Below are 27,812 nucleotides of genomic sequence, written 5' to 3'. Positions count from 1 at the left end.
CATTACTGTGGCCCTGCTCTATGTGTCTTTAAATTCTTAGTGGGGTTTTTCCTAAATTGGTCAGCCGTTGGACTCACTGCTTACCCTATAACTACATAGCTGACTCTCTCCTTTCTAATGGGGATTTGTCATTACTCTGGCCCTGCTCTATTTGTCTTTAAATTCTTAGTGGGGTATTTCCTAAATTTGGTCAGCCATTGGACTCACTGCATACCCTATAACTGTATAGCAGACCCTATCCTTTCTAATGGGAATTTGTCGTTACTGTGGCCCTGCTCTATGTGTCTTTAAATTCTTTGTGGGGTGTTTCCTAAATTTGGCCAGCCGTTGGACTCACTGCATACCCTATAACTGTATAGCAGACTCTTTCATTTCTAATGGGAATTTGTCGTTACTGTGGCCCTGCTCTATGTGTCTTTAAATTCGTTGTGAGGTTTTTCCTAAATTTGGTCAGCCGTTGGTCTCACTGCATACCCTATAACTGTATAGCAGACTCTCTCCTTTCTAATGCGAATTTGTCATTACTGTGGCCTTGCTCTATGTGTCTTTAAATTCTTAGTGGGGTTTTTCCTAAATTGGTCAGCCATTGGACTCACTGCTTACCCTATAACTACATAACTGACTCTCTCCTTTCTAATGGGGATTTGTAATTACTCTGGCCCTGCTCTATTTGTCTTTAAATTCTTCGTGGGGTATTTCCTAAATTTGGTCAGCCGTTGGACTCACTGCATACCCTATAACTGTATAGCAGACCCTCTCCTTTCTAATGGGAATTTGTCATTACTATGGCCCTGCTCTATGTGTCTTTAAATTCTTTGTGGGGTGTTTCCTAAATTTGGTCAGTCTTTTGACTCACTGCATACCCTATAACTGTATAGCAGACCCTCTCCTTTCTAATGTGAACTTGTCGTTACTGTGGCCCTGCTCTATGTGTCTTTAAATTCTTAGTGGGGCATTTCCTAAAATTGGTCAGACTTTGGACTCACTGCATACCCTATAACTGTATAGCAGACCCTCTACTTTCCAATGGGAAAATGTCATACTTGTTATTGTGGCCCTGCTCTATGTGTCTTTAAATTCTTAGTGGAGTTTTTCCAAAATTTGGACAGCCGTTGGACTCACTGCATACCCTATAACTGTATAGCAGACTCTCTCCTTTCTAATGGGAATTTGTCATTACTGTAGCCCTGCTCTTTGTGTCTTTAAATTCTTAGTGAAGTTTTTCCTAAATTTGGTCAGCCGTTGGTCTCACTGCATACCCTATAACTGTATAGCAGACTCTCTCCTTTCTAATGGGAATTTGTCATTACTGTGGCCCTGTTCTATGTGTCTTTAAATTCTTAGTGGGGTTTTTCCTAAATTGCTCAGCCGTTGGACTCACTGCTTACCATATAACTACATAGCTGACTCTCTCCTTTCTAATGGGGATTTGTCATTACTCTGGCCCTGCTCTATTTGTTTTTAAATTCTTAGTGAGGTATTTCCTAAATTTGGTCGGCCGTTTGACTCACTGCTTACCCTATAACTGTATAGCAGACCCTCTCCTTTCTAATGGGAATTTGTTGTTACTGTGGCCCTGCTCTATGTGTCTTTAAATTCTTAGTGGGGTTTTTCCTAAATTTGGTCAGCCATTGGACTCACTGCATACCCCATAACTGTATAGCAGACTCTCTCCTTTCTAATGGGAACATGTTGTACTTTTTACTGTGGCCCTCCTCTATGTGTCTTTAAATGCTAAGTGGAGTTTTTCCAAAATTTGGTCAGCTGTTGGACTCACTGCATACCCTATAACTGTATAGCATACTTTCTCCTTTCTAATGGGAATTTGTCGTTACTGTGGCCCTGCTCTATGTGTCTTTAAATTATTTGTGAGGTTTTTCCTAAATTTGGTCAGCCGTTGGTCTCACTGCATACCCTATAACTGGATAGCAGACTCTCTCCTTTCTAATGGGAATTTGTCATTACTATGGCCCTGCTTATGTGTCTTTAAATTCTTAGTGGGGTTTTTCCTAAATTGGTCAGCCGTTGGACTCAATACTTACCCTATAACTACATAGCTGACTCTCTCCTTTCTAATGGGGATTTGTCATTACTCTGGCCTTGCTCTATTTGTCTTTAAATTCTTAATGGGGTATTTCCTAAATTTTGTCAGCCGTTGGACTCACTGCGTACCCTATAACTGTATAGCAGACTCTCTCCTTTCTACTGGGAATTTGTCGATACTGTGGCCCTGCTCTATTTGTCTTTAAATTCTTAATGGGGCATTTCCTAAAATTGGTCAGCCTTTGGACTCACTGCATACCCTATAACTGTATTGCAGACCCTCTACTTTCTAATGGGAAAATGTCATACTTGTTACTGTGGCCCTGCTCTATGTGTCTTTAAATTCTTAGTGGAGTTTTTCCAAAATTTGGTCAGACGTTGGACTCACTGCATACCCTATAACTGTATAGCAGACTCTCTCCTTTCTAATGGGAATTTGTCGTTACTGTGGCCCTGCTTTATGTGTCTTTAAATTCTTAGTGAGGTTTTTCCTAAATTTGGTCAGCCGTTGGTCTCACTGCATACCCTATAACTGTATAGCAGACTCTCTCCTTTCTAATGGGAATTTGTCATTACTGTGGCCCTGCTCTATGTGTCTTTAAATTCTTAGTGGGGTTTTTCCTAAATTGGTCAGCCGTTGGACTCACTGCTTACCCTATAACTACATAGCTGACTCTCTCCTTTCTAATGGGGATTTGTCATTGCTCTGGCCCTGCTCTATTTGTCTTTAAATTTTTTGTGGGGTGTTTCCTAAATTTGGCCAGCCGTTGGACTCACTGCATACCCTATAACTGTATAGCAGACTCTTTCATTTCTAATGGGAATTTGTCGTTACTGTGGCCCTGCTCTATGTGTCTTTAAATTCGTTGTGAGGTTTTTCCTAAATTTGGTCAGCCGTTGGTCTCACTGCATACCCTATAACTGTATAGCAGACTCTCTCCTTTCTAATGGGAATTTGTCATTACTGTGGCCCTGCTCTATGTGTCTTTAAATTCTTAGTGTGGTTTTTCCTAAATTGGTCAGCCATTGGACTCACTGCTTACCCTATAACTACATAACTGACTCTCTCCTTTCTAATGGGGATTTGTCATTACTCTGGCCCTGCTCTATTTGTCTTTAAATTCTTCGTGGGGTATTTCCTAAATTTGGTCAGCCGTTGGACTCACTGCATACCCTATAAATGAATAGCAGACCCTCTCCTTTCTAATGGGAATTTGTCATTACTATGGCCCCGCTCTATGTGTCTTTAAATTCTTTGTGGGGTGTTTCCTAAATTTGGTCAGCCGTTTGACTCACTGCATACCCTATAACTGTATAGCACACTCTCTCCTTTCTAATGAGAATTTGTCATTACTGTGGCTCTGCTCTATGTGTCTTTAAATTCTTTGAAGGGTTTTTCCTAAATTTGGTCAGCCGTTATTCTCACTGCATACCCTATAACTGTATAGCAGACTCTCTCCTTTCTAATGTGAATTTGTCGTTACTGTGGCCCTGCTCTATGTGCCTTTAAATTCTTAGTGGGGTTTTTCCAAAATTTGTTCAGCCGTTGGACTCATTGCATACCCTATAACTGTATAGCAGACTCTCTCCTTTCTACTGGGAATTTGTCGTTACTGTGGCCCTGCTCTATGTGTCTTTAAATTCTTAGTGGGGCATTTCCTAAAATTGGTCAGCCTTTGGACTCACTGCATACCCTATAACTGTATTGCAGACCCTCTACTTTCCAATGGGAAAATGTCGTACTTGTTACTGTGGCCCTGCTCTATGTGTCTTTAAATTCTTAGTGGAGTTTTTCCAAAATTTGGACAGCCGTTGGACTCACTGCATACCCTATAACTGTATAGCAGGCTCTCTCCTTTCTAATGGGAATTTGTCATTACTGTAGCCCTGCTCTTTGTGTCTTTAAATTCTTAGTGAAGTTTTTCCTAAATTTGGTCAGCCGTTGGTCTCACTGCATACCCTATAACTGTATAGCAGACTCTCTCCTTTCTAATGGGAATTTGTCATTACTGTGGCCCTACTCTATGTGTCTTTAAATTCTTAGTGGGGTTTTTCCTAAATTGGTCAGCCGTTGGACTCACTGCTTACCCTATAACTACATAGCTGACTGTCTCCTTTCTAATGGGGATTTGTCATTACTCTGGCCCTGCTGTATTTGTTTTTAAATTCTTAGTGAGGTATTTCCTAAATTTGGTCGGCCGTTTGACTCACTGCTTACCCTATAACTGTATAGCAGACCCTCTCCTTTCTAATGGGAATTTGTTGTTACTGTGGCCCTGCTCTATGTGTCTTTAAATTCTTAGTGGCGTTTTTCCTAAATTTGGTCACCCGTTGGACTCACTGCATACCCCATAACTGTATAGCAGACTCTCTCCTTTCTAATGGGAACATGTTGTACTTTTTACTGTGGCCCTGCTCTATGTGTCTTTAAATGCTAAGTGGAGTTTTTCCAAAATTTGGTCAGCTGTTGGACTCACTGCATACCCTATAACTGTATAGCATACTTTCTCCTTTCTAATGGGAATTTGTCGTTACTGTGGCCCTGCTCTATGTGTCTTTAAATTATTTGTGAGGTTTTTCCTAAATTTGGTCAGCCGTTGGTCTCACTACATACCCTATAACTGGATAGCAGACTCTCTCCTTTCTAATGGGAATTTGTCATTACTATGGCCCTGCTTATGTGTCTTTAAATTCTTAGTGGGGTTTTTCCTAAATTGGTCAGCCGTTGGACTCAATACTTACCCTATAACTACATAGCTGACTCTCTCCTTTCTAATGGGGATTTGTCATTACTCTGGCCTTGCTCTATTTGTCTTTAAATTCTTAATGGGGTATTTCCTAAATTTTGTCAGCCGTTGGACTCACTGCGTACCCTATAACTGTATAGCAGACTCTCTCCTTTCTACTGGGAATTTGTCGATACTGTGGCCCTGCTCTATGTGTCTTTAAATTCTTAATGGGGCATTTCCTAAAATTGGTCAGCCTTTGGACTCACTGCATACCCTATAACTGTATTGCAGACCCTCTACTTTCTAATGGGAAAATGTCATACTTGTTACTGTGGCCCTGCTCTATGTGTCTTTAAATTCTTAGTGGAGTTTTTCCAAAATTTGGTCAGACGTTGGACTCACTGCATACCCTATAACTGTATAGCAGACTTTCTCCTTTCTAATGGGAATTTGTCGTTACTGTGGCCCTGCTTTATGTGTCTTTAAATTCTTAGTGAGGTTTTTCCCAAATTTGGTCAGCCGTTGGTCTCACTGCATACCCTATAACTGTATAGCAGACTCTCTCCTTTCTAATGGGAATTTGTCATTACTGTGGCCCTGCTCTATGTGTCTTTAAATTCTTAGTGGGGTTTTTCCTAAATTGGTCAGCCGTTGGACTCACTGCTTACCCTATAACTACATAGCTGACTCTCTCCTTTCTAATGGGGATTTGTCATTGCTCTGGCCCTGCTCTATTTGTCTTTAAATTTTTTGTGGGGTGTTTCCTAAATTTGGCCAGCCGTTGGACTCACTGCATACCCTATAACTGTATAGCAGACTCTTTCATTTCTAATGGGAATTTGTCGTTACTGTGGCCCTGCTCTATGTGTCTTTAAATTCGTTGTGAGGTTTTTCCTAAATTTGGTCAGCCGTTGGTCTCACTGCATACGCTATAACTGTATAGCAGACTCTCTCCTTTCTAATGGGAATTTGTCATTACTGTGGCCCTGCTCTATGTGTCTTTAAATTCTTAGTGTGGTTTTTCCTAAATTGGTCAGCCATTGGACTCACTGCTTACCCTATAACTACATAACTGACTCTCTCCTTTCTAATGGGGATTTGTCATTACTCTGGCCCTGCTCTATTTGTCTTTAAATTCTTCGTGGGGTATTTCCTAAATTTGGTCAGCCGTTGGACTCACTGCATACCCTATAACTGTATAGCAGACCCTCTCCTTTCTAATGGGAATTTGTCATTACTATGGCCCCGCTCTATGTGTCTTTAAATTCTTTGTGGGGTGTTTCCTAAATTTGGTCAGCCATTTGACTCACTGCATACCCTATAACTGTATAGCACACTCTCTCCTTTCTAATGAGAATTTGTCATTACTGTGGCTCTGCTCTATGTGTCTTTAAATTCTTTGAGGGGTTTTTCCTAAATTTGGTCAGCCGTTATTCTCACTGCATACCCTATAACTGTATAGCAGACTCTCTCCTTTCTAATGTGAATTTGTCGTTACTGTGGCCCTGCTCTATGTGCCTTTAAATTCTTAGTGGGGTTTTTCCAAAATTTGTTCAGCCGTTGGACTCATTGCATACCCTATAACTGTATAGCAGACTCTCTCCTTTCTACTGGGAATTTGTCGTTACTGTGGCCCTGCTCTATGTGTCTTTAAATTCTTAGTGGGGCATTTCCTAAAATTGGTCAGCCTTTGGACTCACTGCATACCCTATAACTGTATTGCAGACCCTCTACTTTCCAATGGGAAAATGTCGTACTTGTTACTGTGGCCCTGCTCTATGTGTCTTTAAATTCTTAGTGGAGTTTTTCCAAAATTTGGACAGCCGTTGGACTCACTGCATACCCTATAACTGTATAGCAGGCTCTCTCCTTTCTAATGGGAATTTGTCATTACTGTAGCCCTGCTCTTTGTGTCTTTAAATTCTTAGTGAAGTTTTTCCTAAATTTGGTCAGCCGTTGGTCTCACTGCATACCCTATAACTGTATAGCAGACTCTCTCCTTTCTAATGGGAATTTGTCATTACTGTGGCCCTGCTCTATGTGTCTTTAAATTCTTAGTGGGGTTTTTCCTAAATTGGTCAGCCGTTGGACTCACTGCTTACCCTATAACTACATAGCTGACTCTCTCCTTTCTAATGGGGATTTGTCATTACTCTGGCCCTGCAGTATTTGTTTTTAAATTCTTAGTGAGGTATTTCCTAAATTTGGTCGGCCGTTTGACTCACTGCTTACCCTATAACTGTATAGCAGACCCTCTCCTTTCTAATGGGAATTTGTTGTTACTGTGGCCCTGCTCTATGTGTCTTTAAATTCTTAGTGGGGTTTTTCCTAAATTTGGTCAGCCGTTGGACTCACTGCATACCCCATAACTGTATAGCAGACTCTCTCCTTTCTAATGGGAACATGTTGTACTTTTTACTGTGGCCCTGCTCTATGTGTCTTTAAATGCTTAGTGGAGTTTTTCCAAAATTTGGTCAGCTGTTGGACTCACTGCATACCCTATAACTGTATAGCATACTCTCTCCTTTCTAATGGGAATTTGTCGTTACTGTGGCCCTGCTCTATGTGTCTTTAAATTATTTGTGAGGTTTTTCCTAAATTTGGTCAGCCGTTGGTCTCACTGCATACCCTATAACTGTATAGCAGACTCTCTCCTTTCTAATGGGAATTTGTCATTACTATGGCCCTGCTTATGTGTCTTTAAATTCTTAGTGGGGTTTTTCCTAAATTGGTCAGCCGTTGGACTCACTACTTACCCTATAACTACATAGCTGACTCTCTCCTTTCTAATGAGGATTTGTCATTACTCTGGCCTTGCTCTATTTGTCTTTAAATACTTAATGGGGTATTTCCTAAATTTTGTCAGCCGTTGGACTCACTGCGTACCCTATAACTGTATAGCAGACTCTCTCCTTTCTACCGGGAATTTGTCGTTACTGTGGCCCTGCTCTATGTGTCTTTAAATTCTTAGTGGGGTTTTTCCTAAATTGGTCAGCCGTTGGACTCACTGCTTACCCTATAACTACATAGCTGACTCTCTCCTTTCTAATGGGGATTTGTCATTACTCTGGCACTGCTCTATTTGACTTTAAAATCTTAGAGGTGTTTTTGCTAAATTTGGTCAGCCATTGGTCTCACTGCTTACCCTATAACTGTATATCAGACCCTCTCCTTTCTAATGGGAATTTGTCGTTACTGTGGCCCTGCTCTATGTGTCTTTAAATTCTTAGTGAGGTTTTTCCTAAATTTGGTCAGCCGTTGGACTCACTGCATACTCTATAACTGTATAGCAGAATCTCTCCTTTCTACTGGGAATTTGTCGTTACTGTGGCCCTGCTCTATATGTATTTAAATTCTTGGTGGGGTTTTTCCAAAATTTGGTCAGCCGTTGGACTCATTGCATAACCCATAACTGTATAGCAGAGTCTCTCCTTTCTAATGGGAATTTGTCGCTACTATGGCCCTGCTCTATGTGTATTCAAATTCTTAGTGGGGTTTTTCCTAATTTGGGCAGCCTTTGGACTCACTGCATACCCCATAACTCTATAGCAGACTCTCTCCTTTCTAATGGGAACATGTCGTACTTGTTACTGTGGCCCTGCTCTATGTGTCTTTAAATTCTTAGTGTAGTTTATCCAAAATTTGGTCAGCCGTTGGACTCACTGCATACCCTAAAACTGTATAGCATACTCTCTCCTTTCTAATGGGAATTTGTCGTTACTGTGGCCCTGCTCTATGTGTCTTTAAATTCTTAGTGGGTTTTTCCTAAATTGGTCAGCCGTTGGACTCACTGCTTACCCTATAACTACATAGCTGACTCTCTCCTTTCTAATGGGGATTTGTCATTACTCTGGCCCTGCTCTATTTGTCTTTAAATTATAAGTGAGGTATTTCCTAAATTTGGTCAGCCATTGGACTCACTGCATGTCCTACAACTGTATAGCAGACCCTCTCCCTTCTAATGGGAATTTATCGTTACTGTGGCCCTGCTCTATGTTTCTTTAAATTCTTTGTGGGGTGTTTCCTAAATTTGGTCAGCCGTTGGACTCACTGCATACCCTATAACTGTATAGTAGACTCTCTCCTTTCTAATGAGAATTTGTCGTTACTGTGGCTCTGCTCTATGTGTCTTTAAATTCTTAGTGGGGTTTTTCCTAAATTTGGTCAGCCATTGGACTTACTGCATACCCTATAACTGTATAGCAGACTCTCTCCTTTCTACTGGGAATTTGTCGTTACTGTGGCCCTGCTCTATGTGTCTTTAAATTCTTAGTGGGTTTTTTTCTAAATTTGGTCCGTCGTTGGTCTCACTGCATATCCTATAACTGTATAGCAGACTCTCTCCTTTCTAATGGGAATTTGTCGTTACTGTGGCCCTGCTCCATGTGTCTTTAAATTCTTAGTGGGGTTTTTCCTAATTTTGGTCAGCCGTTGGACTCACTGTATACCCCATAACTGTACAGCAGACTCTCTCCTTTCTAATGGGAACATGTCGTACTTGTTACTGTGGCCCTGCTCTATGTGTCTTTAAATTCTTAGCTGAGTTTTTCCAAAATTTGGTCAGCCGTTGGACTCACTGCATACCCTAAAACTGTATAGCATACTCTCTCCTTTCTAATGGGAATTTGTCATTACTGTGGCCCTGCTCTATGTGTCTTTAAATTCTTAGTGGGGTTTTTCCTAAATTGGTCAGCCGTTGGTCTCACTGCTTACCCTATAACTACATACCTGACTCTCTCATTTCTAATGGGGATTTGTAATTACTCTGGCCCTGCTCTATTTGTCTTTAAATTCTTAGTGGGGTATTTCCTAAATTTGGTCAGCCGTTGGACTCACTGCATACCCTATAACTGTATAGCAGACTCTCTCCTTTCTACTGGGAATTTGTCGTTACTGTGGCCCTGCTTTATGTGTCATCAAATTCTTAGAGGGGTTTTTTCAAAATTTGGTCAGCCGTTGGTGTCACTGCATATGCTATAACTGTACAGCAGACTCTTTCCTTTCTAATGGGAATTTGTCGTTACTGTGGCCCTGCTCTATGTGTCTTTAAATTCTTAGTGGGGCATTTCCTAAAATTGGTCAGCCTTTGGACTCACTGCATAACCTATAATTGTATTGCAGACCCTCTACTTTCTAATGGGAAAATGTCATACTTGTTACTGTGGCCCTGCTCTATGTGTCTTTAAATTCTTAGTGGAGTTTTTCCAAAATTTGGTCAGCCGTTGGACTCACTGCATACCCTATAACTGTATAGCAGACTCTCTCCTTTCTAATGGGAATTTGTCGTTACTGTGGCCCTGCTCTATGTGTCTTTAAATTCTTAGTGAGATTTTTCCTAAATTTGGTCAGCCGTTGGTCTCAGTGCATACCCTATAACTGTATAGCAGACTCTCTCCTTTCTAATGGGAATTTGTCATTACTGTGGCCCTGCTCTATATTTCTTTAAATTCTCAGTGGGGTTTTCCTAAATTTGGTCAGCCGTTGGTCTCACTGCATACCCTATAACTGTATTGCAGACCCTCTACTTTCTAATGGGAAAATGTCATACTTGTTACTGTGGCCCTGCTCTATGTGTCTTTAAATTCTTAGTGGGGTTTTTCCAAAATTTGGTCAGCCGTTGGACTCATTGCATACCCTATAACTGTATAGCAGATTCTCTCCTTTCTAATGGGAATTTGTCGTTACTATGGGCCTGCTCTATGTGTCTTTAAATTCTTAGTGGGGTTTTCCTAAATTTGGTCAGCCTTTGGACTCACTGCATACCCTATAACTGTATAGCAGACTCTCTCCTTTCTAATGTAAACATGTCATACTTGTTACTGTGGCCCTGCTCTATGTGTCTTTAAATTCTTAGTGTAGTTTTTCCAAAATTTGGTCAGCCGTTGGACTCACTACATACCCTATAACTGTATAGCAGACTCTTTCCTTTCTAATGGGAATTTGTCATTACTGTGGCCTTGCTCTATGTGTCTTTAAATTCTTAGTGTGTTTTTTCCTAAATTGGTCAGCCGTTGGACTCACTACATACCCTATAACTGTATAGCAGACCCTCTCCTTTCTAATGGGAATTTGTCGTTACTGTGGCCCTGCTCTATGTGTCTTTAAATTCTTTGTGGGGTGTTTCCTAAATTTGGTCAGCCGTTGGACTCACTGCATACCCTATTACTGTATAGCAGACTCTCTCCTTTCTAATGAGAATTTGTCATTACTGTGGCTCTGCTCTATGTGTCTTTAAATTCTTAGTGGGGTTCTTCCTAAATTGGTCCGCCGTTGGACTCGCTGCTTACCCTTTAACTACATAGCTGACTCTCTCGTTTCTAATGGGGATTTGTCATTACTCTGGCCCTGCTCTATGTGTTTTTAAATTATTAGTGGGGTTTTTCCAAAATTTGATCAGCCGTTGGACTCATTGCATACCCTATCACTGTATAGCAGAATCTCTCCTTTCTAATGGTTATTTGTCGTTACTATGGCCCTGCTCTATATGTCTTTAAATTCTTAGTGGGGTTTTTCCTAAATTTGGTCAGCCGTTGGTCTCACTGCATATCCTATAACTGTATAGCAGATTCCCTCCTTTCTAATGGGAATTTGTCGTTACTGTGGCCCTGCTCTATGTGTCTTTAAATTCTTAGTGGGGTTTTTCTATAATTTGGTCAGCCGTTGGACTCACTGCATACCGTATAGCATACTCTCTCCTTTCTAATGGGAACATGTCGTACTTGTTACTATGGCCCTGCTCTATGTGTCTTTAAATTCTTAGTGTAGTTTATCCAAAATTTGGTCAGCCGTTGGAATCACTGCATACCCTATAACTGTATAGCATACTCTCTCCTTTCTAATGGGAATTTGTCATTACTATGGCCCTGCTTATGTGTCTTTAAATTCTTAGTGGGGTTTTTCCTAAATTGGTCAGCCGTTGGACTCACTACTTACCCTATAACTACATAGCTGACTCTCTCCTTTCTAATGGGGATTTGTCATTACTCTGGCCTTGCTCTATTTGTCTTTAAATTCTTAATGGGGTATTTCCTAAATTTTGTCAGCCGTTGGACTCACTGCGTACCCTATAACTGTATAGCAGACTCTCTCCTTTCTACTGGGAATTTGTCGTTACTGTGGCCCTGCTCTATGTGTCTTTAAATTGTTAATGGGGCATTTCCTAAAATTGGTCAGCCTTTGGACTCACTGCGTACCCTATAACTGTATAGCAGACCCTCTACTTTCTAATGGGAATTTGTCATTACTGTGGCCCTGCTCTATGTGTCTTTAAATTCTTAGTGGGGTTTTTCCTAAATTGGTCAGCCGTTGGACTCACTGCTTACCCTATAACTACATAGCTGACTCTCTCCTTTCTAATGGGGATTTGTCATTACTCTGGCCCTGCTCTATTTGTCTTTAAATTCTTAGTGGGGTATTTCCTAAATTTGGTCAGCCGTTGGACTCACTCACATACCCTATAACTGTATAGCAGACACTCTCCTTTCTAATGGGAATTTGTCGTTACTGTGGCCCTGCTCTATGTGTCTTTAAATTCTTTGTGGGGTGTTTCCTAAATTTGGACAGCCGTTGGACTCACTGCATACCCTATAACTGTATAGCAGACTCTCTCCTTTCTAATGAGAATTTGTCATTACTGTGGCTCTGCTCTATGTGTCTTTAAATTCTTAGAGGGGTTTTTCCTGAATTTGGTCAGCCATTGGTCTCACTGCATACCCTATAACTGTATAGAAGACCCTCTCCTTTCTAATGGGAATTTGTCGTTACTGTGGCCCTGCTCTATGTGTCTTTAAATTCTTAGTGGGGTTTTTCCTAAATTGGTCAGCCGTTGGACTCACTGCTTACCCTATAACTACATAGCTGACTCTCTCCTTTCTAATGGGGATTTGTCATTACTCTGGCACTGCTCTATTTGACTTTAAAATCTTAGAGGGGTTTTTCCTAAATTTGGTCAGCCATTGGTCTCACTGCTTACCCTATAACTGTATATCAGACCCTCTCCTTTCTAATGGGAATTTGTCGTTACTGTGGCCCTGCTCTATGTGTCTTTAAATTCTTAGTGAGGTTTTTCCTAAATTTGGTCAGCCGTTGGACTCACTGCATACCCTATAACTGTATAGCAGACTCTCTCCTTTCTAATGGGAATTTGTCGCTACTGTGGCCCTGCTCTATGTGTCTTTAAATTCTTAGTGGGGTTTTCCTAAATTTGGTCAGCCGTTGGTCTCACTGCATACCCTATAACTGTATAGCAGACTCTTTCCTTTGTAATGGGAATTTGTCGTTACTGTGGCCCAGCTCTATGTGTCTTTAAATTCTTGGTGGGGTTTTTCCAAAATTTGGTCAGACGTTGGACTCATTGCACAACCCATAACTGTATAGCAGACTATCTCCTTTCTAATGGGAATTTATCGTTACTATGTCCCTGCTCTATGTGTCTTTAAATTCTTAGTGGGGTTTTTCCTAAATTTGGTCAGCCATTGGACTCACTGCATGCCCTATAACTGTATAGCAGAATCTCTCCTTTCTACTGGGAATTTGTCGTTACTGTGGCCCTGCTCTATATGTATTTAAATTCTTGGTGGGGTTTTTCCAAAATTTGGTCAGCCGTTGGACTCATTGCATAACCCATAACTGTACAGCAGAGTCTCTCCTTTCTAATGGGAATTTGTCGCTACTATGGCCCTGCTCTATGTGTCTTTAAATTCTTAGTGGAGTTTTTCCAAAATTTGGTCAGCCGTTGGACTCACTGCATACCCTAAAACTGTATAGCATACTCTCTCCTTTCTAATGGGAATTTGTCGTTACTGTGGCCCTGCTCTATGTGTCTTTAAATTCTTAGTGGGTTTTTCCTAAATTGGTCAGCCGTTGGACTCACTGCTTACCCTATAACTACATAGCTGACTCTCTCCTTTCTAATGGGGATTTGTCATTACTCTGGCCCTGCTCTATTTGTCTTTAAATTATAAGTGAGGTATTTCCTAAATTTGGTCAGCCGTTGGACTCACTGCATGCCCTACAACTGTATAGCAGACCCTCTCCCTTCTAATGGGAATTTGTCGTTACTGTGGCCCTGCTCTATGTGTCTTTAAATTCTTTGTGGGGTGTTTCCTAAATTTGGTCAGCCGTTGGACTCACTGCATACACTATAACTGTATAGTAGACTCTCTCCTTTCTAATGAAAATTTGTCATTACTGTGGCTCTGCTCTATGTGTCTTTAAATTCTTAGTGGGGTTTTTCCTAAATTTGGTCAGCCATTGGACTTACTGCATACCCTATAACTGTATAGCAGACTCTCTCCTTTCTACTGGGAATTTGTCGTTACTGTGTCCCTGCTCTATGTGTCTTTAAATCCTTAGTGGGTTTTTTTCTAAATTTGGTCAGTCGTTGGTCTCACTGCATATCCTATAACTGTATAGCAGACTTTCTCCTTTCTAATGGGAATTTGTCGTTACTGTGGCCCTGCTCCATGTGTCTTTAAATTCTTAGTGGGGTTTTTCCTAATTTTGGTCAGCCGTTGGACTCACTGCATACCCCATAACTGTATAGCAGACTCTCTCCTTTCTAATGGGAACATGTCGTACTTGTTACTGTGGCCCTGCTCTGTGTCTTTAAATTCTTAGCTTTGTTTTTCCAAAATTTGGTCAGCCGTTGGACTCACTGCATACCCTAAAACTGTATAGCAGACTCTATCCTTTCTAATGGGAATTTGTCATTACCGTGGCCCTGCTCTATGTGTCTTTAAATTCTTAGTGGGGTTTTTCCTAAATTGGTCAGCCGTTGGTCTCACTGCTTACCCTATAACTACATAGCTGACTCTCTCTCTTTTCTAATGGGGATTTGTAATTACTCTGGCCCTGCTCTATTTGTCTTTAAATTCTTAGTGGGGTATTTCCTAAATTTGGTCAGCCGTTGGAATCACTGCATACCCTATAACTGTATAGCAGACTCTCTCCTTTCTACTGGGAATTTGTCGTTACTGTGGCCCTGCTCTATGTGTCATCAAATTCTTAGAGGGGTTTTTTCAAAATTTGGTCAGCCGTTGGTCTCACTGCATATGCTATAACTGTACAGCAGACTCTTTCCTTTCTAATGGGAATTTGTTGTTACTGTGGCCCTGCTCTATGTGTCTTTAAATTCTTAGTGGGGCATTTCCTAAAATTGGTCAGCATTTGGACTCACTGCATACCCTATAATTGTATTGCAGACCCTCTACTTTCTAATGGGAAAATGTCATGCTTGTTACTGTGGCCCTGCTCTATGTGTCTTTAAATTCTTAGTGGAGTTTTTCCAAAATTTGGTCAGCCGTTGGACTCACTGCATACCCTATAACTGTATAGCAGACTCTCTCCTTTCTAATGGGAATTTGTCGTTACTGTGGCCCTGCTCTATGTGTCTTTAAATTCTTAGTGAGATTTTTCCTAAATTTGGTCAGCCGTTGGTCTCAGTGCATACCCTATAACTGTATAGCAGACTCTCTCCTTTCTAATGGGAATTTGTTATTACTGTGGCCCTGTTCTATGTGTCTTTAAATTCTTAGTGGGGTTTTTCCTAAATTGGTCAGCCGTTGGACCCACTGCATACCCTATAACTGTATAGCAGACTCTCTCCTTTCTAATGAGAATTTGTCATTACTGTGACTCTGCTCTATGTGTCTTTAAATTCATAGAGGGTTTTTTCCTAAATTTGGTCAGCTGTTGGTCTCACTGCATACCCTATTACTGTATAGCAGACCCTCTCGTTTCTAATGGGAATTTGTCAATACTGTGGCCCTGCTCTATGTGTCTTTAAATTCTTATTGATGTTTTTCCTAAATTTGGTCAGCTGTTGGACTCACTGCATACCCTATAACTGTATAGCTGACTCTATCCTTTCTAATGGGAATTTGTCGGTACTGTGGCCCTGCTTTATATTTCTTTAAATTCTCAGTGGGGTTTTCCTAAATTTGGTCAGCCGTTGGTCTCAATGCATACCCTATAACTGTATTGCAGACCCTCTACTTTCTAATGGGAAAATGTCATACTTGTTACTGTGGCCCTGCTCTATGTGTCTTTAAATTCTTAGTGGGGTTTTTCCAAAATTTGGTCAGCCGTTGGACTCATTGCATACCCTATAACTGTATAGCAGACTCTCTCCTTTCTAATGGGAATTTGTCGTTACTATGGCCCTGCTCTATGTGTCTTTAAATTCTTAGTGGGGTTTTTCTAAATTTGGTCAGCCTTTGGACTCACTGCATACCCTATAACTGTATAGCAGACTCTCTCCTTTCTAATGGGAACATGTCATACTTGTTACTGTCGCCCTGCTCTATGTGTCTTTAAATTCTTAGTGTAGTTTTTCCAAAATTTGGTCAGCCGTTGGACTCACTACATACCCTATAACTGTATAGCAGACCCTCTCCTTTCTAATGGGAATTTGTCGTTACTGTGGCCCTGCTCTATGTGTCTTTAAATTTTTTGTGGGGTGTTTCCTAAATTTGGTCAGCCGTTGGACTCATTGCATACCCTATTACTGTATAGCAGACTCTCTCCTTTCTAATGAGAATTTGTCATTACTGTGGCTCTGCTCTATGTGTCTTTAAATTCTTAGTGGCGTTCTTCCTAAATTGGTCCGCCGTTGGACTCACTGCTTACCCTTTAACTACATAGCTGACTCTCTCCTTTCTAATGGGGATTTGTCATTACTCTAGCCCTGCTCTATTTGTCTTTAAATTCTTAGTGGGGTTTTTCCTAAATTTGGTCAGCCGTTGGTCTGACTGCATACCCTATAACTGTATAGCAGAATCTCTCCTTTCTAATGGGAATTTTTCATTACTGTGGCCCTGCTCTATGTGTTTTTAAATTATTAGTGGGGTTTTTCCAAAATTTGGTCAGCCGTTGGACTCATTGCATACCCTATAACTGTATAGCAGACTCTCTCCTTTCTAATGGTTATTTTGTCGTTACTATGGCCCTGCTCTATATGTCTTTAAATTCTTAGTGGGGTTTTTCCTAAATTTGGTCAGCCGTTGGTCTCACTGCATATCCTATAACTGTATAGCAGATTTCCTCCTTTCTAATGGGAATTTGTCGTTACTGTGGCCCTGCTCTATGTGTCTTTAAATTCTTAGTGGGGTTTTTCCATAATTTGGTCAGCCGTTGGACTCACTGCATACCCTATAACTGTATAGCATACTCTCTCCTTTCTAATGGGAACATGTCGTACTTGTTACTGTGGCCCTGCTCTATGTGTCTTTAAATTCTTAGTGTAGTTTATCCAAAATTTGGTCAGCCGTTGGAATCACTGCATACCCTATAACTGTATAGCATACTCACTCCTTTCTAATGGGAATTTGTCGTTACTGTGGCCCTGCTTTATGTGTCTTTAAATTATTTGTGAGGTTTTTCCTAAATTGGTCAGCCGTTGGACTCACTGCTTACCCTATAACTTCATAGCTGACTCTCTCCTTTCTAATGGGGATTTGTCATTACTCTGGCCCTGCTCTATTTTTCTTTAAATTCTTAGTGGGGTATTTCCTAAATTTGGTCAGCCGTTGGACTCACTGCATACCCTACAACTGTGTAGCAGACTTTCTCCTTTCTACTGGGAATTTGTCGTTACTGTGGCCCAGTTCTATGTGTCTTTAAATTCTTAGTGGGGTTTTTTCTAAATTTGGTCAGCCGTTGGTCTCACTGCATATCCTATAACTGTATAGCAGACTCTCTTCTTTCTAATGGGAACATGTCATACTTGTTACTGTGGCCCTGCTCTATGTGTCTTTAAATACTTAGTGTAGTTTTTCCAAAATTTGGTCAGCCGTTGGACTCACTACATACCCTATAACTGTATAGCAGACTCTTTCCTTTCTAATGGGAATTTGTCATTACTGTGGCCCTGCTCTATGTGTCTTTAAATTCTTAGTGTGGTTTTTCCTAAATGGGTCAGCCGTTGGACTCACTGCATACCCTATAACTACATAGCCGACTCTCTCCTTTCTAATGGGAATTTGTCGTTACTGTGGACCTGCTCTATTTGTCTTTAAATTCTTTGTGGGGTGTTTCCTAAATTTGGTCAGCCATTGGACTCATTGCATACCCTATTACTGTACAGCAGACTCTCTCCTTTCTAATGAGAATTTGTCATTACTGTGGCTCTGCTCTATGTGTCTTTAAATTCTTAGTGGGGTTCTTCCTAAATTGGTCCGCCGTTGGACTCACTGCTTACCCTTTAACTACATAGCTGACTCTCTCCTTTCTAATGGGGATTTGTCATTACTCTGGCCCTGCTCTATTTGTCTTTAAATTCTTAGTGGGGTTTTTCCTAAATTTGGTCAGCCGTTGGTCTGACTGCATACCCTATAACTGTATAGCAGAATCTCTCCTTTCTAATGGGAATTTTTCATTACTGTGGCCCTGCTCTATGTGTCTTTAAATTATTAGTGGGGTTTTTCCAAAATTTGGTCAGCCATTGGACTCATTGCATACCCTATAACTGTATAGCAGACTCTCTCCTTTCTAATGGTTATTTGTCGTTACTATGGCCCTGCTCTATATGTCTTTAAATTCTTAGTGGGGTTTTTCCTAAATTTGGTCAGCCGTTGGTCTCACTGCATATCCTATGACTGTATAGCAGATTCCCTCCTTTCTAATGGGAATTTGTCGTTACTGTGGCCCTGCTCTATGTGTCTTTAAATTCTTAGTGCGGTTTTTCCTAAATTTGGTCAGCCGTTGGACTCACTGCATACCCCAAAACTGTATAGCAGACTCTCTCCTTTCTAATGGGAACATGTCGTACTTGTTACTGTGGCCCTGCTCTATGTGTCTTTAAATTCTTAGTGGAGTTTATCCAAAATTTGGTCAGCCGTTGGAATCACTGCATACCCTATAACTGTATAGCATACTCTCTCCTTTCTAATGGGAATTTGTCGTTACTGTGGCCCTGCTTTATGTGTCTTTAAATTATTTGTGAGGTTTTTCCTAAATTGGTCAGCCGTTGGACTCACTGCTTACCCTATAACTTCATAGCTGACTCTCTCCTTTCTAATGGGGATTTGTCATTACTCTGGCCCTGCTCTATTTGTCTTTAAATTCTTAGTGGGGTATTTCCTAAATTTGGTCAGCCGTTGGACTCACTGCATACCCTTTAACTGTGTAGCAGACTCTCTCCTTTCTACTGGGAATTTGTCGTTACTGTGGCCCTGCTCTATGTGTCTTTAAATTCTTAGTGGGGTTTTTTCTAAATTTGGTCAGCCGTTGGTCTCACTGCATATCCTATAACTGTATAGCAGACTCTCTTCTTTCTAATGGGAATTTGTCATTACTGTGGCCCTGCTCTATGTGTCTTTAAATTCTTAGTGGGGCATTTCCTAAAATTGGTCAGCCTTTGGACTCACTGCATACCCTATAACTGTATAGTAGACCCTCTACTTTCTAATGGGAAAATGTCGTACTTGTTACTGTGGCCCTGCTCTATGTGTCTTTAAGTTCTTAGTGGAGTTTATCCAAAATTTGGTCAGCCGTTGGACTCACTGCATACCCTATAACTGTATAGCAGACTCTCTCCTTTCTAATGGGAATTTGTCGTTACTGTGACCTGCTCTATGTGTCTTTAAATTCTTAGAGGGGTTTTTCCTAAATTTGGTCAGCCGTTGGTCTCAGTGCATACCCTATAACTGTATAGCAGACTCTCTCCTTTCTAATGAGAATTTGTCATTACTGTGGCTCTGCTCTATGTGTCTTTAAATTCATAGAGGGGTTTTTCCTAAATTTGGTCAGCCGTTGGTCTCACTGCATACCCTATAACTGTATAGCAGACCCTCTCCTTTCTAATGGGAATTTGTCGTTACTGTGGCCCTGCTCTATGTGTCTTTAAATTCTTAGTGATGTTTTTCCTAAATTTGGTCAGCCGTTGGACTCACTGCATACCCTATAACTGTATAGCAGACTCTCTCCTTTCTAATGGGAATTTGTCGCTACTGTGGCCCTGCTCTATGTGTCTTTAAATTCTCAGAGGGTTTTTCCTAAATTGGTCAGCCGTTGGTCTCACTGCATACACTATAACTGTATAACAGACTCTCTCTTTTCTAATGGGAATTTGTCATTACTGTGGCCCTGCTCTATGTGTCTTTAAATTCTCAGAGGGTTTTTCCTAAATTGGTCAGCCGTTGGTCTCACTGCATACACTATAACTGTAAAATAGACTCTCTCCTTTCTAATGGGAATTTGTCATTACTGTGGCCCTGCTCTATGTGTCTTTAAATTCTTAGTGGGGTTTTTCCAAAATTTGGTCAGCCGTTGGACTCACTGCATACCCTTTAAATGTATAGCAGACTCTCTCCTTTCTAATGAGAATTTGTCATTACTGTGGCTCTGCTCTATGTGTCTTTAAATTCTTAGTGGGGTTTTTCCTAAATCTGCTCAGCCGTTGGTCTCACTGCATACCCTATAACTGTATAGCAGAACCTTTCCTTTCTAATGGGAATTTGACATTACTGTGGCCCTGCTCTATGTGTCTTTAAATTCTTAGTGAGGTTTTTCCTAAATTTGGTCAGCCGTTGGACTCACTGCATACCCTATAACTGTATAGCAGACTCTCTCCGTTCTAATGGGAATTTGTCATTACTGTGGCCCTGCTCTATGTGTCTTTAAATTCTCAGAGGGTTTTTCCTAAATTGGTCAGCCGTTGGTCTCACTGCATACACTATAACTGTAAAATAGACTCTCTCCTTTCTAATGGGAATTTGTCATTACTGTGGCCCTGCTCTATGTGTCTTTAACCCCTTAAGCCCCGGAGCATTTTTCGTTTTTGCATTTTCGTTTTTGCTCCCCTTGTTCCCAGAGCCATAGCGTTTTTATTTTTTGGTCAATATGGCCATGTGAGGGCTAATTTTTTGCGGGACGAGTTGTACTTTTCAACGCCATTACTAGTTTTATCATATCCTGTACGGGAAAACAGGAAAAAAATTCCAAGTGCGGTAAAATTGCAAAAAAAGTGCAATACCCCAGTTGTTTTTTATTTATTTTTTTTACCATGTTCACTGAATGCTAAAACTGACCTGCCCTTCTTATTCTACAGGTCATTACGAGTTCATAGACACCAAACATGTATAGGTTCTTTTATATTTAAGTGGTGAAAAAAAATTCCAAAATTTGGTAAAAAAAAAAATAAAAAAATAGCGCCATTTTCTAAGACCCGTAGCGTCTCCATTTTTCGTGATCTGGGGCTGGTTGATGGCTTATTTTTTGCGTGCCAGGCTGACGTTTTTATTGATAACATTTGGGGTAGATCCGATGTTTTGATCGCCCGTTATTGCATTTTATTGCAATTTTGCGGCGACCAAAAAACGTAATTCTGGCGTTTAGAATTTTTTTCTCGCTACGCCGTTTACCGATCGGCATAATTCTTTTTTTATTTTTATAGATCTGGCGATTCTGAACGCGGCGATACCAAATATGTGTATGTGGGTTTTTTTTTTATATATTTTATTTTGAATGGGGTGAAAGGGGGGTGATTTAAACTTTTATATTTTTTTATTTTTTTTTATATTTTTAAAAACTTTTTTTTTTTACTTTTTGCATGCTTCTATAGTCTCCATAGGAGACTAGAAGCAGCAACTGTCCGATCGCCTCTGCTACATACAGGGGACCAGCAGATCCCCTGCATGCAGCAGAAATGGTCCTGTGCTATGAGCGCCGACCACTAGGCGGCGCTCATAGCGACAAGATCATGACAACCACAGGCGTCTGCTGCAGACCCTGGGTTGTCATGCACGCCCATCGGCGACCCGCGATCACGTGACGGGGTCGCCGGTGGGCGGGGCTTATGACGCGCTACCCGGAAGCGCGCGTTAAATGCTGCTGTCGGAGATTGACAGCAGCATTTAACTGGTTAACAGCCGCGGGTGGATCGCGATTCCACCCGCGGCTGTTGCGGGCACATGTCAGCTGTAAGAATCAGCTGACATGTGCTCGGTTCAGTGAGGGCTCAGCGCCGGAGCCCTCACTGAACCGGCGGTACGCAGATATGCGTACTAATACGTCCCCGGTAAGTAAGGGGTTAAATTCTTAGTGGGGTTTTTCCAAAATTTGGTCAGCCGTTGGACTCACTGCATACCCTTTAAATGTATAGCAGACTCTCTCCTTTCTAATGAGAATTTGTCATTACTGTGGCTCTGCTCTATGTGTCTTTAAATTCTTAGTGGGGTTTTTCCTAAATCTGCTCAGCCGTTGGTCTCACTGCATACCCTATAACTGTATAGCAGAACCTTTCCTTTCTAATGGGAATTTGACATTACTGTGGCCCTGCTCTATGTGTCTTTAAATTCTTAGTGAGGTTTTTCCTAAATTTGGTCAGCCGTTGGACTCACTGCATACCCTATAACTGTATAGCAGACTCTCTCCGTTCTAATGGGAATTTGTCATTACTGTGGCCCTGCTCTATGTGTCTTTAAATTCTTAGTGGGGTTTTTCCTAATTTTGGCAGCCGCTGTACTCACTGCATACCCTATAACTGTATAGCAGACTCTCTCCTTTCTATTGGGAATTTGTCGTTACTGTGGCCCTGCTCTATGTGTCTTTAAATTCTTAGTACGGTTTTTCCTAATTTGGTCAGCCGTTGGACTCACTGCATACCCTATAACTGTATAGCAGACTCTCTCCTTTCTAATGGGAATTTGTCGTTACTGTGGCCCTGCTCTATGTGTCTTTAAATTCTTAGTGGGGTTTTCCTAAATTTGATCAGCCGTTGGTCTCACTGCATACCCTATAACTGTATAGCAGACTCTCTCCTTTCTAATGGGAATTTGTCGTCACTGTGGCCCTGCTCTATGTGTCTTTAAATTCTTAGTGGGGTTTTTACTAAATTGGTCAGCCGTTGGACTCACTGCATACCCTATAACTACATAGCTGACTCTCTCCTTTCTAATGGGGATTTGTCATTACTCTGGCCCTGCTCTATTTGTCTTTAAATTCTTAGTGGGGTATTTCCTAAATTTGGTCAGCCATTGGACTCACTGCATACCCTATAACTGTATAGCAGACTCTCTCCTTTCTAATGGGAACATGTCCTACTTGTTACTGTGGCCCTGCTCTATGTGTCTTTAAATTCTTAGTGGGGTTTTTCCTAAATTTGGTCAGCCGTTGGACTCAGTGCATACCCTATAATTGTATAGCAAACTCTCTACTTTCTACTGGGAATTTGTCGTTACTGTGGCCCTGCTCTATGTGTCTTTAAATTCTTAGTGGGGTTTTTTCTAAATTTGGTCAGCCGTTGGTCTCACTGCATATCCTATAACTGTATAGCAGACTCTCTCCTTTCTAATGGGAATTTGTCATTACTGTGGCTCTGCTCTATGTGTATTTAAATTATTAGTGGGGTTTTTCCTAAATTTGGTCAGCCGTTGGACCCACTGCATACCCTATAACTGTATAGCAGACTCTCTCCTTTCTAATGGGAATTTGTCGTTACTGTGACCTGCTCTATGTGTCTTTAAATTCTTAGAGGGGTTTTTCCTAAATTTGGTCAGCCGTTGGTCTCAGTGCATACCCTGTAACTGTATAGCAGACTCTCTCCTTTCTAATGAGAATTTGTCATTACTGTGGCTCTGCTCTATGTGTCTTTAAATTCATAGAGGGGTTTTTCCTAAATTTGGTCAGCCGTTGGTCTCACTGCATACCCTATAACTGTATAGCAGACCCTCTACTTTCTAATGGGAATTTGTCGTTACTGTGGCCCTGCTCTATGTGTCTTTAAATTCTTAGTGATGTTTTTCCTAAATTTGGTCAGCCGTTGGACTCACTGCATACCCTATAACTGTATAGCAGACTCTCTCCTTTCTAATGGGAATTTGTCGCTACTGTGGCCCTGCTCTATGTGTCTTTAAATTCTCAGAGGGTTTTTCCTAAATTGGTCAGCCGTTGGTCTCACTGCATACACTATAACTGTATAACAGACTCTCTCTTTTCTAATGGGAATTTGTCATTACTGTGGCCCTGCTCTATGTGTCTTTAAATTCTCAGAGGGTTTTTCCTAAATTGGTCAGCCGTTGGTCTCACTGCATACACTATAACTGTAAAATAGACTCTCTCCTTTCTAATGGGAATTTGTCATTACTGTGGATCTGCTCTATGTGTCTTTAAATTCTTAGTGGGGTTTTTCCTAAATCTGCTCAGCCGTTGGTCTCACTGCATACCCTATAACTGTATAGCAGAACCTTTCCTTTCTAATGAGAATTTGACATTACTGTGGCCCTGCTCTATGTGTCTTTAAATTCTTAGTGAGGTTTTTCCTAAATTTGGTCAGCCGTTGGACTCACTGCATACCCTATAATTGTATAGCAGACTCTCTCCGTTCTAATGGGAATTTGTCATTACTGTGGCCCTGCTCTATGTGTCTTTAAATTCTCAGAGGGTTTTTCCTAAATTGGTCAGCCGTTGGTCTCACTGCATACACTATAACTGTAAAATAGACTCTCTCCTTTCTAATGGGAATTTGTCATTACTGTGGCCCTGCTCTATGTGTCTTTAAATTCTTAGTGGAGTTTTTCCAAAATTTGGTCAGCCGTTGGACTCACTGCATACCCTTTAAATGTATAGCAGACTCTCTCCTTTCTAATGAGAATTTGTCATTACTGTGGCTCTGCTCTATGTGTCTTTAAATTCTTAGTGGGGTTTTTCCTAAATCTGCTCAGCCGTTGGTCTCACTGCATACCCTATAACTGTATAGCAGAACCTTTCCTTTCTAATGGGAATTTGACATTACTGTGGCCCTGCTCTATGTGTCTTTAAATTCTTAGTGAGGTTTTTCCTAAATTTGGTCAGCCGTTGGACTCACTGCATACCCTATAACTGTATAGCAGATTCTCTCCGTTCTAATGGGAATTTGTCGCAACTGTGGCCCTGCTCTATGTGTCTTTAAATTCTTAGTGGGGTTTTTCCTAATTTTGGCAGCCGCTGTACTCACTGCATACCCTATAACTGTATAGCAGACTCTCTCCTTTCTATTGGGAATTTGTCGTTACTGTGGCCCTGCTCTATGTGTCTTTAAATTCTTAGTACGGTTTTTCCTAATTTGGTCAGCCGTTGGACTCACTGCATACCCTATAACTGTATAGCAGACTCTCTCCTTTCTAATGAGAATTTCTCATTAATGTGGCTCTGCTCTATGTGTCTTTAAATTCTTAGTGGGGTTTTTCCTAAATCTGGTCAGCCATTGGTCTCACTGCGTACCCTATAACTGTACAGCAGACCCTCTCCTTTCTAATGGGAATTTGTCGTTACTGTGGCCCTGCTCTATGTGTCTTTAAATTCTTAGTGGGGTTTTCCTAAATTTGATCAGCCGTTGGTCTCACTGCATACCCTATAACTGTATAGCAGACTCTCTCCTCTCTAATGGGAATTTGTCGTCACTGTGGCCCTGCTCTATGTGTCTTTAAATTCTTAGTGGGGTTTTTCCTAAATTGGTCAGCCGTTGGACTCACTGCATACCCTATAACTACATAGCTGACTCTCTCCTTTCTAATGGGGATTTGTCATTACTCTGGCCCTGCTCTATTTGTCTTTAAATTCTTAGTGGGGTATTTCCTAAATTTGGTCAGCCATTGGACTCACTGCATACCCTATAACTGTATAGCAGACTCTCTCCTTTCTAATGGGAACATGTCCTACTTGTTACTGTGGCCCTTCTCTATGTGTCTTTTAATTGTTAGTGGGGTTTTTTCAAAATTTGTTCAGCCGTTGGACTCATTGCATACCCTCTGACTGTATACCAGACTCTCTCCTTCTAATGGGAATTTGTTGTTACTGTGGCCCTGCTCTATGTGTCTTTAAATTCTTAGTGGGGTTTTTCCTAAATTTGGTCAGCCGTTGGACTCAGTGCATACCCTATAATTGTATAGCAAACTCTCTACTTTCTACTGTGAATTTGTCGTTACTGTGGCCCTGCTCTATGTGTCTTTAAATTCTTAGTGGGGTTTTTTCTAAATTTGGTCAGCCGTTGGTCTCACTGCATATCCTATAACTGTATAGCAGACTCTCTCCTTTCTAATGGGAATTTGTCATTACTGTGGCTCTGCTCTATGTGTATTTAAATTATTAGTGGGGTTTTTCCTAAATTTGGTCAGCCGTTGGTCTCACTGCATACCCATATAACTGTATAGCAGACTCTCTCCTTTCTAATGGGAATTTGTCGTAACTGTGGCCCTGCTCTATGTGTCTTTAAATTCTTAGTGGGGTTTTTCCTATTTTTTTCAGCCTTTGCACTCACTGCATACTCTATAACTGTATAGCAGACTCTCTCCTTTCTAATGGGAAGTTGTCGCTACTGTGGTCCTGCTCTATGTGTCTTTAAATTCTTAGTGCGGTTTTTCCTAAATTTTGTCAGCCGTTGGACTCACTGCATACCCTATAACTACATAGCTGACTCTCTCCTTTCTAATGGGGATTTGTCATTACTCTGGCCCTGCTCTATTTGTCTTTAAATTCTTAGTGGGGTATTTCGTAAATTTGGTCAGCCATTGGACTCACTGCATACCCTATAAATGTATAGCAGACCCTCTCCTTTCTAATGGGAATTTGTCGTTACTGTGGCCCTGCTCTATGTGTCTTTAAATTCATTGTGGGCTTTTTCCTAAATTTGGTCAGTTGTTGGACTCACTGCATGCCCTATAACTGTATAGCTGACTCTCTCCTTTCTAATGGGAACATGACGTACTTGTTACTGTGGCCCTTCTCTATGTGTCTTTTAATTGTTAGTGGGGTTTTTTCAAAATTTGTTCAGCCGTTGGACTCATTGCATACCCTCTGACTGTATACCAGACTCTCTCCTTCTAATGGGAATTTGTTGTTACTGTGGCCCTGCTCTATTTGTCTTTAAGTTCTTAGTGGGGTTTTTCCTAAATTTGGTCAGCCGTTGGACTCACTGCATACCCTATAACTGTATAGCAGACTCTCTCCTTTCTACAGGGAATTTGTCGTTACTGTGGCCCTGCTCTATGTGTCTTTAAATTCTTAGTGGGGATTTTTCTAAATTTGGTCAGCCGTTGGTCTCACTGCATATCCTATAACTGTATAGCAGACTCTCTCCTTTCTAATGGGAATTTGTCTTTACCGTGGCCCTGCTCTATGTGTCTTTAAATTCTTAGTGGGGTTTTTCCTAAATTGGTCAGCCGTTGGTCTCACTGCTTACCCTATAACTACATAGCTGACTCTCTCTCTTTTCTAATGGGGATTTGTAATTACTCTGGCCCTGCTCTATTTGTCTTTAAATTCTTAGTGGGGTATTTCCTAAATTTGGTCAGCCGTTGGACTCACTGCATACCCTATAACTGTATAGCAGACTCTCTCCTTTCTACTGGGAATTTGTCGTTACTGTGGCCCTGCTCTATGTGTCATCAAATTCTTAGAGGGGTTTTTTCAAAATTTGGTCAGCTGTTGGTCTCACTGCATATGCTATAACTGTACAGCAGACTCTTTCCTTTCTAATGGGAATTTGTCGTTACTGTGGCCCTGCTCTATGTGTCTTTAAATTCTTAGTGGGGCATTTCCTAAAATTGGTCAGCCTTTGGACTCACTGCATACCCTATAATTGTATTGCAGACCCTCTACTTTCTAATGGGAAAATGTCATACTTGTTACTGTGGCCCTGCTCTATGTGTCTTTAAATTCTTAGTGGAGTTTTTCCAAAATTTGGTCAGCCGTTGGACTCACTGCATACCCTATAACTGTATAGCAGACTCTCTCCTTTCTAATGGGAATTTGTCGTTACTGTGGCCCTGCTCTATGTGTCTTTAAATTCTTAGTGAGATTTTTCCTAAATTTGGTCAGCCGTTGGTCTCAGTGCATACCCTATAACTGTATAGCAGACCCTCTCCTTTCTAATGGGAATTTGTCGTTACTGTGGCCCTGCTCTATGTGTCTTTAAATTCATTGTGGGCTTTTTCCTAAATTTGGTCAGTTGTTGGACTCACTGCATGCCCTATAACTGTATAGCTGACTCTCTCCTTTCTAATGGGAACATGACGTACTTGTTACTGTGGCCCTTCTCTATGTGTCTTTTAATTGTTAGTGGGG

This window comes from Phyllobates terribilis, unplaced genomic scaffold (assembly GCF_046119375.1).
Source record: "Phyllobates terribilis strain yellow unplaced genomic scaffold, ASM4611937v1 Scaffold_11__3_contigs__length_659146591, whole genome shotgun sequence".
NCBI classification, from domain to species: domain Eukaryota; kingdom Metazoa; phylum Chordata; class Amphibia; order Anura; family Dendrobatidae; genus Phyllobates; species Phyllobates terribilis.
Note: the sequence above shows the minus strand (reverse complement) of the source record.